This window comes from Meriones unguiculatus, chromosome 17 (assembly GCF_030254825.1).
Source record: "Meriones unguiculatus strain TT.TT164.6M chromosome 17, Bangor_MerUng_6.1, whole genome shotgun sequence".
Lineage (NCBI taxonomy): Eukaryota > Metazoa > Chordata > Mammalia > Rodentia > Muridae > Meriones > Meriones unguiculatus.
The window spans coordinates 12855706-12870427 of NC_083364.1; positions in this window are offsets into that span (position 1 = coordinate 12855706).

Here is a 14722-nt window from a genome sequence, read left to right on the forward strand (position 1 = left end):
ATCATTAGAGATTCCTGTACTCTCAGGAAAACAAAAACAAAAACAAGCAAACAAACAAACCCCGTACACTGCAGACAGAAAAATGACCCAGAACAGGGGAAGCCCATGGTTGCCATTCTCATTTCCTTGTTTTTCCGGGTCATAACTCTGTCTTCAGCTATTGCAGAACACCAGACACTTCTGTTTCTGCTGATCATCGCTGGCTTGTCCATCGAAAATGTCTTAACTAGATACAGAAATTTTGTTCTGGGTGCCAGTATACTGATGTTTATTAAATCCCAGTGTGAACAGGTTTTAGGCCCACCAAGAGCCCAATTACTGGAGAGACAGATGAAGGTAGCTTGGATATGGATTGCCACAAACAGAAGAGGTTTATTCAGGCCAGTGAGTGATGGGGCTGCTTTGCAAGTCATCAGGGAACAGCCCCAAGAGACAAAGGCATGGGGTTTTTAAAGGAAAAAGCAAGGGAGGCGTGGGGGTTCCAAGCTTGGCAGTACAGGATTGGGTGAATGGGGTTATGGGGTAGTTGACTTTTAATATCATTGGTTCATTTTAGGCACCCACGTCCAGTCAGGCTTGCCCCCGACATCTGGTGGATATCTGATCTTGAAGTTACACCCAGAATGTCCTGGATGGGGGAGCTGTGGCCATCCGGACCAGTTGCAGGCACCCTATCTCATACTGCAGGCATGGACATTCTTCTGCAGCAGGGTGGGTCTTGTCCCCATTCACCCCTTCTCCTTTTGTCTGTGTCCTTCTGCTTTCTGAAAAACTACCGGGAGAACTTAGTTTAATTAATATGGGGTTTAGAATTCATAAAGAAACCTGTAAAGCTAGCCTGTTCCTTTCACAGATATGCACCACAGCGTCAAGGATTTGACTCAGGATACAACTTAAGTAGGGGATGGAAGTGATGGCGAACATTATATTTAAAGTTACTGTGCTTAAGAGAACTATCAAAGAAAAAGCGTGTCTAGCCTGTAAGTCCTACTTGTCCAAGGACAGAGGAGGTCTCAGAATGCTAGGCGTTGTTCTTGTGATTGCCTGGTCTTGTTCATGGAGGAATCAGACAGTGTGTGGTCACTCCTGTGAACAAGCTTGCTTGCCCTTGACTGCACCTAGATGGAGGTGTCTGAGGATATGCAGGCAGGAAGTCTGCCAGTGTTCCTGCCTCTAGGTGCACAAGGCCAGGATGGACACAGTCTGTTGGCATGCCCGGCCTCACCCGCTGGGGCTCCTGCTCGACAGGACCTGCAAACCAGGACCCAACAGACACCTCGCTGCTCTTAGCTTGCTTTTGTCTGTTGTTTTGTTTGTTTGTTTGCTTGTTTATTTGTTTTTCACATCAAAGAAAAAAATGATACAAATATCTTCCAATATTTTGCCCATTTTTTTCCACCAGGCATTGGTTTTTTTGTACTGAGACTACATTTTGCAATGTTCGTGTATATGACTCGCAAACATTTCCTTTCAAACTGCTGCTGTTGATATTTTTTTCAGAGATTTTTTTTTGGAGTCATATATGGAAACTTATCATCAATCCTCAAGGTAATGGAGATCATTTTCTATGGTTTCTTTTGAACACTTTATAATAATTTTATGTTTAATCTACAGTCCTTTTCAAGGTAACTTTTCATAGGCTGCAAAAAGTGTAACTATTTTGCTCATGGATATCTAATTATTCCAACACCATTTCTTGAAAAAATTTACCTTTTCTTTATTGTTTTTGCACCAGTGTCAAAAACCAACTAACTGTTCACTTGCACATCGTCATTAAGATGTTCTGTTGAATGCTTGGGCTCACTGACAACACAGTGCCTTGGTCGTTGTGGCTTTATTCTGTCTGGAGTACTGTGCCTCCTCCATATTTCTTTCACTTTTCCAGACTGTTGTCATTCTTGTGCTTCCCTCATGTGCTTTTACTTGTCCGTGTTTCTAAAGCCTCAAGATTCATTATCTATTTGGATTTACTGAATTCCATCAATAATTTAGGGAATAATTGTTACCTCAAGCACATGTTCTCTGATGAATGCATGTGCTATATGTCCTCAGCAATTTGGGTCTTTCCTTTTCATTTTATTCTCATTGTATTTTATCATAAAGATTCTGTGCATGCTTCTATGGACTTAAGTTAATTCCCATTTTTGGAACTATAGTAAGATGGAAACTTTATTTTCTTTGGCAACTCTACATTGCCAGGCTGTAGGAAAATGACATGCTGTTTTCCACAGTGGCTCTCTCTTAAAGTATTAGGGGAATGATTTGACATTGTGTCACATGAGGTACAGTTCAAAGAACCGGAAATGTTGTCACACTAGTAGAAGACCTGGGCAAACAAGACAAAGTGTATGAGCTAGGAGTGCCAAACATTGGTGACATTTTGGTAGGGATCAGAAGTGAAACTTACCCTGCCCACTATGAAATTATAGAACTAACCCCTAAGTCTAGATGTTGGTTAATAAGAGGGAAGTTTAGTCAGAAGCCCCAGAATACAGACATAGAAATCAAGCTGCATCACCAACCTGGGAGTTTTCAAACTGTTATCTTTTAAAGCAGGGAGTCAAAAATAAATAAACAGCTGACAGAGGAAGGTGAGTCCTGGTGCAGTGTGGTGTGAAAGTGAATTAGTGCTCAGAGATCCCAACTGTCCTACTCCTATTGTGTGAGAACACAGCACACAGATAAATATTGCTTCTAGAGTTCAAGGTTGGGCTTCTCCAGACATACACAGCCGAGCTGCAGTTAAGACTGAGTGCAGGGTAGCACAGCCCTCTTTGTTATGAAAGGAGCAGAAATTTTCATGGAAATGCTCTGCTAGTGCTAATTCTCATCTTGACCTGCCTGAGCGAGCTCAAGCCACGGACCGGCAAGAGATCACACAGGCCCCTACCTTTGCAAGTTTGATTCCAAAATGTCTTTCTTCTAGAATGGAGGCAAGGCCAGGCACATTTTGAGGTTCATCAAAACAAGATTAAACTGTTTTGTTTGTAATGAAATGAGTTGATTAGTTTAAAAAAAAGAAAAAAAAGGAAAAAAAAAGCTGTTTCTTTTTATTTATTCACTTTCCTGCCAATTGTAGCCCCCTTCCCCCTCTCCTCCTGATCCCACCCCCTCATTCTTTCCCTTGCCCCCTCCCCTTCTCCTTACAAACTGGGAGCCCCCACGATCACCAACCCACGCCAGCATATCAAGTCGCCTTAGGGCCGCATGCATGCCTTATCAGAAGAACTGACAGTGCCAAGTGCCCTTTGGCATCCACATCACTGTGGCAGTGTACACGTCTCTCAGAGCGAGGAACAGTGCTATTTGTCTGGGTTTAGCCCGGTGTGGCACGTGGAAGACATTAATACAGCCAACCATGATGAAGGAGGAGGTCACTCGCACATCAGAGAGCAGGAAGAGTAGGGAGGGGACAAGCCTCAGTGCACAGCTGATGGGGCCAACACAGAGAAATCTTTCTTTTTATCATTTTTATTCCATTTGTTCCCTCAATTGGAGTGACCTAGAAATAGCTTGCTCATAAATGATTAGCCACATTTACGCACACAGATCTCTTTAATAACAAACCCAGAATTTTCTTTGTAACATTCTGATTTTTTAACTCAGAACAAGCATCACAAATTCACTGACACATAAGCACCCAACTTCTATAATCTATTTTTTAAAGAATTTGTTAGACTAGATCAGAAACCTCTAATACCATGGTCATATATTTTAAGAGTGTGCCTGCAGTGCCCTCTTCTGTTAACTATAGGTAAGTGCAGTTTCCCATCTACCTTTTAGAAGAAAGTTATTTTGGCAAAAGTGTTCGACTGCAAAATTTTGCAAATTTTGGACAGTTTATTTCTACTGACTTCTTTTGTATTAATGACAGTTTACTCATTTTGTTCTACTGACTTCTTTTGTTGCTATGTTAAGAAGCTACAGCATGGAAGAAATGTATTACAAAGATTGAGTTCTTTTTCCAAAACCTGCAAGATTTATGATTTATAATAATGTTTCTCCAGGTTGACTATGTTACCATCTCCCAGGCATGGTTCCTGTTTGTAGGATGACCTATGCTAGTCAATATTAACCGGTACCTGCTCATGGTAGCCGTCAGGCACACACAGGGGTCATCTACAAGACAGAGGTGGCCACACACTGCATTTTGACAAAACCAAGTTTCTGTTTGCTCTCCCACATTGCTCAAACAAGTGATGAGGATGTAGGGTGCTAAATAACTACTTGCTGACTGCACATGTGTTTAAGAACATTCTCCAGATTCCAACAGTTTTCTAAAGAGAGATGCAAGTCTGTTTTACTGGACACTGGCCATGAGACCAAAAAACAAAACAAAACAAAACTTAACCAAAGCAATTTTAGATGGCCACAGATCAGACCAAACAACAGGACAAGTACATAAGATTCTTCTGTGGGGATGGAAAAAATGTTAATAACTAATTAACATTGCTCTGGTACTAATAATAGGGGATTAATAACACCACGGGTACTGAAAAATAGAATGTATGGTATCATGAATTTTAGATGTTCTCTGGGTCAAAATACCAGTAATTTTATAAAGAGGATAAGTAAAAACATTTTGTAATGTATGATTTAAATTTAGGCTAAAGAGCCTTTCTACTCTTATCAACATTTATAAAAGTTTTTGTGCTACTAAAACTGCCCAGGTTTCTCAGAAATCACAATAGAAAATAACTAAGTTCACATGAAAAAAAATAAAAAATGAAACAAAAAGATCCAATATGCATATAAAGAAAGAGTTTAATGAAAGACATTAGAAGATCCAGGCTGGAGAAAAGGCTCGATCAGTAAAGTGCTTGCAAAGAAGAACAAGGTCCAAAGGTCCCAGTTCTGTCCCAGGACACAGTAATCCCAGGGATGGAAAGGCAGAGGCAGGAAGATCCCCAAGGTCCCTTGGTATCTGTCCTGTCTAGTCTTTTGTTAACATGAGCTAGAGTCATCTCAAAGGAGGGAGCCTCAATTGATCCATAAGATACAGTTGTAGGTCATATTCTTCATTAGTGATTGATGAGGAAGGGCCCAGCCCATCCTGAGTTGTGCCATCCCTGGGCTGATGGTCCTAGTTCTATAAGAAAGCAGGCTGAGCAAGCCATGAGGAGCAAGCCAGTAAGCAACACCCCTCCATGGCCTCTGCATCAGCTCCTGCCTCCAGGTCCGTCCCTGCCTTGCTTGAGTTCCCGTCCTGACTTCCTTCAGTGATATGTAAGTCAAATAAACCTTTTCCTCCCTGACTTTCTTGTTGGTCACAGTGTTTCATTGTAGTAATAGCAGCCCTAACTAAGACAAGTTGATACCAGGATTGTGGGGTGTTGCTGTGAGACTGAGCTGACCGTGATGTTTTGGGAGGTTTGCAGAAGGACTTAAAACTTTGGATGAAAAAACCATTGAGTGTTGACAGCTTAGTGGGCAGCTGGTGGAGCTTGGAAAATAAGGATGTTGAGAGTGGTGCTGACAATAGAGGCCTGGCTTGTCAAGTTTCAGAGGAAAGCAAAGACTCTGCTGGGCTATTTGTGTGAGAAATCTGTGGTGTCTGTACAGCTGGAGCTGAAGAATCAGCTGTGATTAACAAAAGGCCAGCACCGTTGAAGACAAAGCTTTGTGTGACTGAGACAATCAGTGCTGGTCAGCCTCAGCTGAGGAACTAGCAGTGCTTAAGAGCCCAGCATCATTAACGTAAACCCTTCTGGAAAGTGTTTTCTCGGAGTCAACACACAGGTGCTGTGTTCCAGAGGTGGCCAAGGCTGTTGGCAACAGAACTTGGTAGTGTATGAGTCACCCAGGTGGTACTGGTTTTGAAGGCATGAAGGAGTGTGGAGATCAGCTGAGACTTGGCTCTGTGAGAAGCCAGGAGAGGCCACTGCTGAAGGTGCAGCCTCAGCAGCAGTTGAAGACCCAGGATTAAAGGGACCATGCAGAGAGCCTCTGAGAGGCTATTGGGGAAGTCCATCCCAGTTGCAGTGACATAAGATGACCACCAAGAAGAGCAACAGCAATGGAATAGAGCCTTCTGGAGCTTAGAAGACAAGCTGTGTGTGCTGCAGGGGGTGGGGCTGGAGAAGTGACCCAAGACCCTTGGAGGAGCCCAGAAGATCATCTGCAAATATTAAAGAAACACACAAAAGAGAAACATGAACACAGTGTACAAATGTGGGGCAAAGCAGCCATTGGTAAGTCAGTGTAAGAGGAAAAGCATGAGAAGACAGTGTAAAGTTTATCCTGTCCTGGTATGGAATTTGCTAGATTGTGTATTTCCTTTAACCAAGTCAGTTTCAGGGAGTCTGTTCTTAAGGCAATGTAGGTTTTCTGTACTGTGTTCCTTGCTCTCTTCTGAGTCTTGCTCACTAAATGAACTGTGAGCATCTGAATTATTCTGCAGTCTGTTTCAGGCAATCTAAAGTAGACTTTGCTTATAAAAATAAAAATAAAGTTACTCTTCAGAGTTCTTCCAACCACCCCCATTTCCCAGTTTCCAAGCCCCTTCCACATGTAACTGTTTGTTACAGTGGCACCTCCCTTCCAGGTGTTCTACCCACATAGCACAGTTTGCTGAGGCTGCTGTAGCGAACTGCCAATGGAGCCATTGAGAACGTTTCAGCTTCTGCCTTCCTCAAGGTGGGAGTGTCTGTGTCTCTGGAAGGCTCTGCACCTCAGCAGCTAGGTCACATTGAGACACTCTGCTGTGTAAGACAATAGTCAAAGGATCTAGAGATTAGGGTATGACCTGGAGAAGCGGGGCATTATTTAGCCTGACACATTTGGATGTTTTATACAATGGCCCACATTTTCATACTGGTTGTTAGTGTGGCTTTAAGAGCATGGCATAATGGAAATGGACCAAAGAATATCTTTCAAAATAACTGACAAGGGGTTCTCAGAGGTTGTAGGCCTGCATATTAATGTTACCTCATGTAACAAAACAAAGCATCATGGTTGCCCTTAGGAGACAGGATGAAGTGTCTGTCAGCTTGCAGATGGGATCATGCCATCAAGGATGTCTGAGCAAATGGGGAGGTGATATCTATCTCCTTGACACACTAAATGCTTTGGTGTACTTGTAGCTTCAGCGCAAGACAATTAGTCTCTCCAGTCACGATATTAAATTAATTCTAATAATGATGGTATTTTAGTTTATAATATACATTTTGCTTCAGAATATGATGGGTAGCCAGGGTTCAGGAACATTTGGGGTTCCTCGGTATAAGTACAATGTCCTGTCATCTTTACAACTACAGCCACTGAAGTCTGCCCCGCATACAGTAAGCTGCCACACATGATCGAGGATTGTCTCGGTCACTGCCTGCAACCGACCATGGAGAGAAACGTCTCAGCTCAGAGTAAAAAGAGAAAAGAATAAAACATACATTTTCCTAACATTCTAAAATGGATGAGACAGCAGATGTGTCTGGTTTTGTTCTTTGACTACCAGGTTTGTATCTGTGGGAACATGTTTTCGAAGGCACTCTTGATCCCCCAGACGTGACTGCGCAATGGAGGGAAGGACAGTTGATTGTAGGAAGAACACAGTACAGGTACTATTCGACAACACTGACCTTGCCTGCCGCGTGACGCCTCATGGACCTACTGGAGGGAATATACTCTCATAAGTATGTTCTATATTTTATCATATAGTATGCACAGTATATTTATACTTCTATAAACCTATTTTATATTTTTATGCTTCAGCTTGGGAAGAAAACAGAAATCAATCCTGGGAATGAATAAATAAATAAATAGGTCCTGCTTACACTTTAGTAAACGTTTGCTTATTGAATTAGACATTTCAAGGTAATTTTGGAGGGAAAGCTGGAGACCTGCCTCAGTGGCAGATGAGTTGCCTGGCATGTGCCAGGCCCCGGGGTCAGTCCCCAGTGCAGAGAAGAGAGAAACTAAAAGTCTGTAAATAAATCCTGGGGAGTCTTATTTCTATTTTGGTTTTAGCTGATGATATGGAAAACTTCATGTTCCGCATTTCATACACTTTACTGGTAAATGAACACAATGTTCTATGCCTTAGAGGACGAAAGTAAACATTACTTTCATGATTTTCTTTTCGTTCGTAGTTAGGTTAACCTGGAAATACTCAGAGTCCAACTGTTACTTATTAAAACATTTTTATGTCATATCTACTATGATTTACGTGATTATTTGGGCTCCTTTTTTTTCCAAAATTCAAAACTGTTTCTGTTTTGATTTTTAGATTCTAAAAAACCAGTGCAATGCCAAGACTTTTAAGGATTTTACTTTTATTTAACTTACATATCACTGTATAATTTCTTAATTTTCAAATAGAATTAAGGTGATTTTAATTAGAAAAAACATAGTTTTATCATGAAGGTACTGTTTCCAGTTGGCTTTTAACGGAAATAAATATTAGTTGTTTTTACATGTTTACTTCATTTTTGTTATTGTTGTTGTTTCAAGACAGTGTTTTTCTGTGTAGCCTTGGCTGCCCTGGACTTGCTTTGTAGACCAGGCTGGCCTCAAACTCACAACAATCTGCCTGCCTCTGCCTCCTCAGTTTTGGGATTACAGGTGTACATCACTGAACCCGGCTTGTCCTGGTTTGTCTTCAATTAAATATTTTATATAATGTTAGTACATGAGGACATGAATACATGTTAGATCATGAATACATGATCCAATCCAACCTGCATTCCCTCCCCTCCAGTTCCTTCTCTGTACAACCCATCACTTCTCCCTTCAACCTTATGTTCACATGTGTGCCCACATACACACCTCGGCAGCCTGCAGCTATCAGCTGGTTTTGAGAACAGGTTTATGTGGAAGCTCATTGATTAGGCTAGGCTGTCTGGACAGTGAGCACCAGGGATCTGCCTCTCCATCACGACATCAGCCTTTCATCTTAGTTCAAGAATTGTGCTTAGGTCCTCATGCTCACGGGACAAGCACTTTGCCAACCCAGCTAGCTCCCGAGCCTGTCATTGCTGACTCTCTCAAAGGAATCATGCATGCAGTGTAAACAAGTATTTAGCCTCATTGTTCTAATCTCATTGTAGGTTGTGTGTATACTCCTAAGCTTCATACTAGTTAGATTTCACTGCTTGAAAGAGTAAGTGGATCTTAGTGGCTTGAAGGCTGTCATAGAATGTGCAACACCTTGGGTTCAATGGCCAGTACAAAAAAAAAAAAGTGAATGTCTATTGCATGCATAAATTGCTTTCTGTGTTTGTAGTTGAGCAGTGAACATGTCAGTGGACTAACTTTGCAGAGACGTTTCTGGAATTCAACTAGTCTATAGAATGGAATATGTGAGACTCTCATTTCTTCCCTGAAGGCACAGTCATGCCTGTCACCCTAAGCTTATGATTACTTGGTATTACCACAGTGATAGAAAACATTGTTAACTACCACGAAGAAAGTCTAAGCCCAGTTTTCCTTTCTGAGGTTTGTACGCAAGATTTTACAATCATGGAAGAAACCTTGTTCTTTCCTCTTAGAGAACTTTGTAGTCAAGTTCTGTGACAGACTTTTAAAATACCTTATTAAAAAATGAATAGTAGTAGATAATGTATGCAAAGTGAATGAAGTCTCATGGAATCGCAAGTTGTAGTCTCAGTCAAGTTACACTTAAGCTAACTTAAGTGAGTTTCAAAACTCTACTGTTTGCACAGTTACTTCGGACTGAAATGATTCCTCTGGGCTCGCTATATGGAAGTGCTTACTCTGAAGACATTTTTCAGTTGAAGCAAGCGGTAGAAAAATATATTGAACATTGTAAGTTCTGATGCTTACACATATGCTGAGTAACCCACAAGAGCAAATTAGAATTCTGTACATGATTATTTTCAGTTAATGGATTTTCAGTAATAACCTTAGATAATTAGAACACAAAAAACACAACACTCATTCTGTACATTATACTACTCATACACAAGCCTTATTTTTATAATGTTAGTGTATTTTCGTGTTTTAAGTGTAGTAGCTAAGGGTTGGAAATACAGCTCAGTTAGTAGCACTCTCACTGAACATGCGCACATCTGCGCTTGGTTCCCAGCGCCACATGGACAGGGAGTGGGGGGCACATTCTTATTCCTAGCACACTGAGAGTGAGGGCATCTGTAATTCTCTCCCTTAACTAGATGCGCAGGCATCTATACCCCTTCTCTCTCGAGCCTTCACTCACCCTGAGCTCTCTAGGAGGTGATCTCCCTACTCCAGGATGTTCTGTGCATTCCATCCTTCTCTTCCCAGACCATGTTCTGTCAGGTGCTGCCTCTCTCTCCTTCATTTTCCTCCCCCACTACATTCTGTTGATCCTCATCCGGAATTTCAGAATGGTTGTCCCCACTCACTGTTTTCACTTCCCAACTGCTCATTCCCTTGCACTTTGACTCCCAAAGTTCAGAACAATTCGGTGGCAGTGATTGCTTGGGGCAGCAGATGACAGTGTGAGTTTTGGAGCATGTCTATTCCTTTTATGAAGACTCTTAAAAATATATTGCAAAGAAGAAAATACAACATTCTCCAACTTGCTAACCATTCAGACTTAATATATCTCAGCTGTCAGGAATTCTCTATGTTTAACTTTCCTCCTAACAGAATAGTTTCCAATAAAACCTTTTCTTTGTTTCTTACTCTTTTTATTCTTCACTAAAGAATTGCTATTAGGAACTTAATGTATAATCTCACTCAGATTTTTATATTTCTACTGATGGAAGATATATAAGTATTTTTCAATACTTATTTTTATGTACTTTCATATTTACATAAAATTATCCTTTAAGGGCTGGTAAGATGACTTGCCAGGTAAAAGTGGTTGCCCTTAACTCAGACAACCTGAATTCAACCCCAAGGTCTGCATGGTGGAAGGAGAGAACCAACTCCTCCAAGTTGTCGTCTGGCTGTCACAAGCACGCCTTGGCACGCATGCACATAAATCCTTTTAATTATGCTCAGAATCTCCTGAAGCTTGATGCATTCCTTTACATTGTATCTTAATGCCTTGCCTTCAGTGAAGAAATGAGAGTCCACTCTCATATACTAGCTGAATTTCTACATCCAAAGCTTTCTATTATTCTGTCCCACTTGCTCAGAAGAATTTGCATTATACAAATTGCACTTCCAACAAGAATATTAATTAAATCTTATTCTAGATTTTATATAAAACGATTGAAATTTTCTTTGTTCAGTTTTGTTTATCTCTTGCTTGTGGTGTGTTGTTTTCAACAGCTTCATCACTGGCCCGGGTGTGGTTCCAGGGTACTTCTCCATAGAGGTGGACAATGTGGTCCTTGTGTTAAATGGAAGAGAAAAAGCAAAGATCTCCCATGCCACCCAGTGGTTACTTTATGCACAGAATTTAATGCAAACCCAGAAACTGCAGCATCTGGCTGTTGTCTTGCTTGGAAATGAATACTGTGACAATGACTGGATAATGCAGTTCCTCAAAAGAAATGGAGGCTTTGTGGACCTACTTTTCATAACATACGACAGCCCTTGGATTAATGGCACAGATGTTTTCCAGTGGCCTTTAGGTGTAGCAACGTAAGTACAAGATAAGAAAGGCATCCCTCGGGTGTTCTGAACAGAACAGGGAAGATGGTGTTTTATTTTATTTTATTTTTAAACTCATAATGTGAATTTGAATTTGTTTGGAATTTGCAAATTTGTTTGTAGATTTTATACAGACTTACATAATTAGTAATGTGCTTGACAATTTGGCATAATAGAATTTATGACTTTAGCCTCCCCATGTGCTATTAAGCAGAAATCCAAATCTAGTCAGTTATCTTTTCCTCTGATACACTGTTATATTTGATTATGAAATATTTGCATATTTGAAAGAAAGTGGTTGATTTAATGCATCACACATGAAGATGGTGTTTTAAATGGCAGTAGGTTCACTGGTGATGAGGCAGGCCTATCTTTCCTACCATCAAAAAGAGTGGCCTAGAGCCTCAGTGGCAATAGTAACTACTTTGTTGTATTTTACCATCTTCTGAGGAGAAATGAAGAGTACTTGTTTGTTCTAAAAATGGATATAGGATAAAAATTTAAGCTTAATAGTGCCCTGAAGAGAGGTTTAGCAGAGAATGAACAAAGACAGAGCCATAATTCTAGTTTAAACAAATACTGTTGTGGCAATATTTTTATATACTGTATAGACTTCCCTTGGGTTTGTGATTGGCTGACTTGATGTTAATCTCAACTGTAAAAGCAGAGGTTAATTAAATGATAGTTTAGGATCCTCAATATATAATCATCCTCCAGTTTAAAAAAAATGGAAAACATTTTTTAAACTTTCTGTGGATAGATTTTTAATAGTAAGAGATAGGCTCTCAGTAGTATATAAACTTTCTGAGGTCAGGAGTTTTCTTCCCAGATTTAAAATAGTTCTGTAGAAATGGGCTATAGAGGTGGCTGGGGCAGTTAAGAACAATTACTGCTCATATAGGAAACTCAGATTCAGTTCTAAGCACCCACATTCTGTGTCTCATAGCCATGTGTGATTACAGTTCCAAGGCTCTGAATCCCTGTTCTGAACTCTGTGGGTGCTTGGCTACACATGGAGACAAGCAGGCACACAAATATACTAATATACACATAAATTTAAAAAAAGTAAATTTTAAAATAATGCTTATACACAATAGGTACTCACATATTTGTTGAGGAAATGAATCATCTCACTGATAGAATTAAATCCGACATTCGTTATTATGTCACTGGTTACCACCATGTCTGAATTCAGACTGCTTTAACTGTACAAATGTCACTAGAGAAATGCCAGGGACAGGTATTCCCACCCCTATGTGGACAACATTCCAGGCGAACAGGTTTAGGCTGGGACCAGCCTTAAAATTTCAAAAACTTTGTAAGTACACCCAACCTTCAGAAAAATCTATTTATTGAAAAGAGCCTGTATTTGTAGAAATGTTTATACTTTTTCCACATTGTATAACATCACCTACTCGCCTAATAGAAGACAGAAGCATAGTCATTTTGGTGTTGCCAGCCTCACCCTGTTCCCGATGAGGAGACATTGGGTAGCATCCGGAAACCTTTTGGTTGTCTCAACTGAAGAGGGGGAATTATAACAACTGGTGTCAAGGGGGTAGAGCCCAGGAATGTTATTAAACATGGTGCAGTGTATGGCACTCTTTAAAACAAAAAGTTATTTGACCCAAAATGCCATAATAATCTTGTGTACAGGATAGACTACAGGCACACATTTATATGCAAACCAGTGCCCATGGAATGAGCCCCCTCTGTAGAATAACAGGTTTGTTGTAAGCAGTGATTAATATATCTTCTAGTAAACTGCTGATAGTCCTAACATCTGTATAACGAAATCACCACATAGAGACTGGCTTTATTTAGTTAACCTAGAACACAGTGCTGGGCAATAATTACTCCATCCTAAACATCCAAGCCCTCATAGTTTCCTAACATTTAGATTTCCCATGTTATACTTGCTTTTTGTGAAATATTATGTCCAGGCCATCTCCACGTAGTTCCAAGATCTCTCCTCCAGCTCTCTCTCCTAGCTCTCCTCTCCTCCCACTGCCCTCTGGCTCCTCCCCTCTTTCCTGTCCTCTGGCTCCTTTCAGCTCAATATTGTGTCTAATTTCTTTATTTTGGGATGTTTGCACACAGTTGAGACAGTATGCTTAAAATAAGTATCACAAGGCAATATCCAGATTGAAACCAGACAGATGGGGGGGGGGGAATCAGCATTTGAATGAACAAGGGTAAGGTGTATACATTTCAAAAGAATGTTATACCAACACAGGTTTTATTCATTGTTTTATTCTTTGGAATTTTTTTGAAATTAACTCTTCAGAGATCATGATTATAACAGTATATTTTCTTTTTAGTGGACAAATACGACTGTTTATGTCTATGGTGTACAATGTGCTTAGAAATCATTGTCCTTAACAGATGGCTTAACAAGCCAAGCTGAGGGGCATCCTACCATATAGTAATTCATTACTTGCTTTTATAGATACAGAAAGTTTCCCGTGGTTGAAACCAGCTGCTCGATGCTGCATGATGAGAGGCCCTACATATGTAATTTTTTAGGAACTGTCTATGAAAACTCATCAAGACAAGCACTAATGAACATTTTGAAACAAGATGGAAGTGATAAACTTTGTTGGGTTTCTGCAAGAGAGCAGAAAGTTCAATGTTTGCATGGTTCCTTCCTGTTGCTCTCCAATCCGAATGTCACCTTGTGTACAAATAGGTTTCCAGAGAAACAGTGGTAACTGCTTATTCCAGCCTCCTGTCTAAAGGTACAGTAGTAACTAAAACTTAGGAAACTGGCTTTTCTCCAGTCTTTCCCATTATAATCAGGAAGCAAGTATTGATGGAGTAATGAAAGTCATTTTGCAATAATTTCTTTTGCTATTAAATAAACACATGGAGTATAAAGCTGAGTGGCCAGGGAATGGATGCCTAAAACATATGCTTCTAGATCTAAAAATTTATTTTTTAATTGTGACAGAAATTGCCTTCTAGATGGATATCACTAATTACTATGAATTTAATACAATTACTGTTAATGTAATTGTATTAAATTCATTTACTCTGAGTTACCAAACAACTTCCAAATGACAAAAACCATCTTACTCATAAAAACAGTGAAAACAAAACAAAAACATTGCCCTCATAGCACTTGTTGGAGGAGACAAGTAAAACAGTGTGTGTCAGGAGATGGTAATGACGTGTGAGAAGAGAA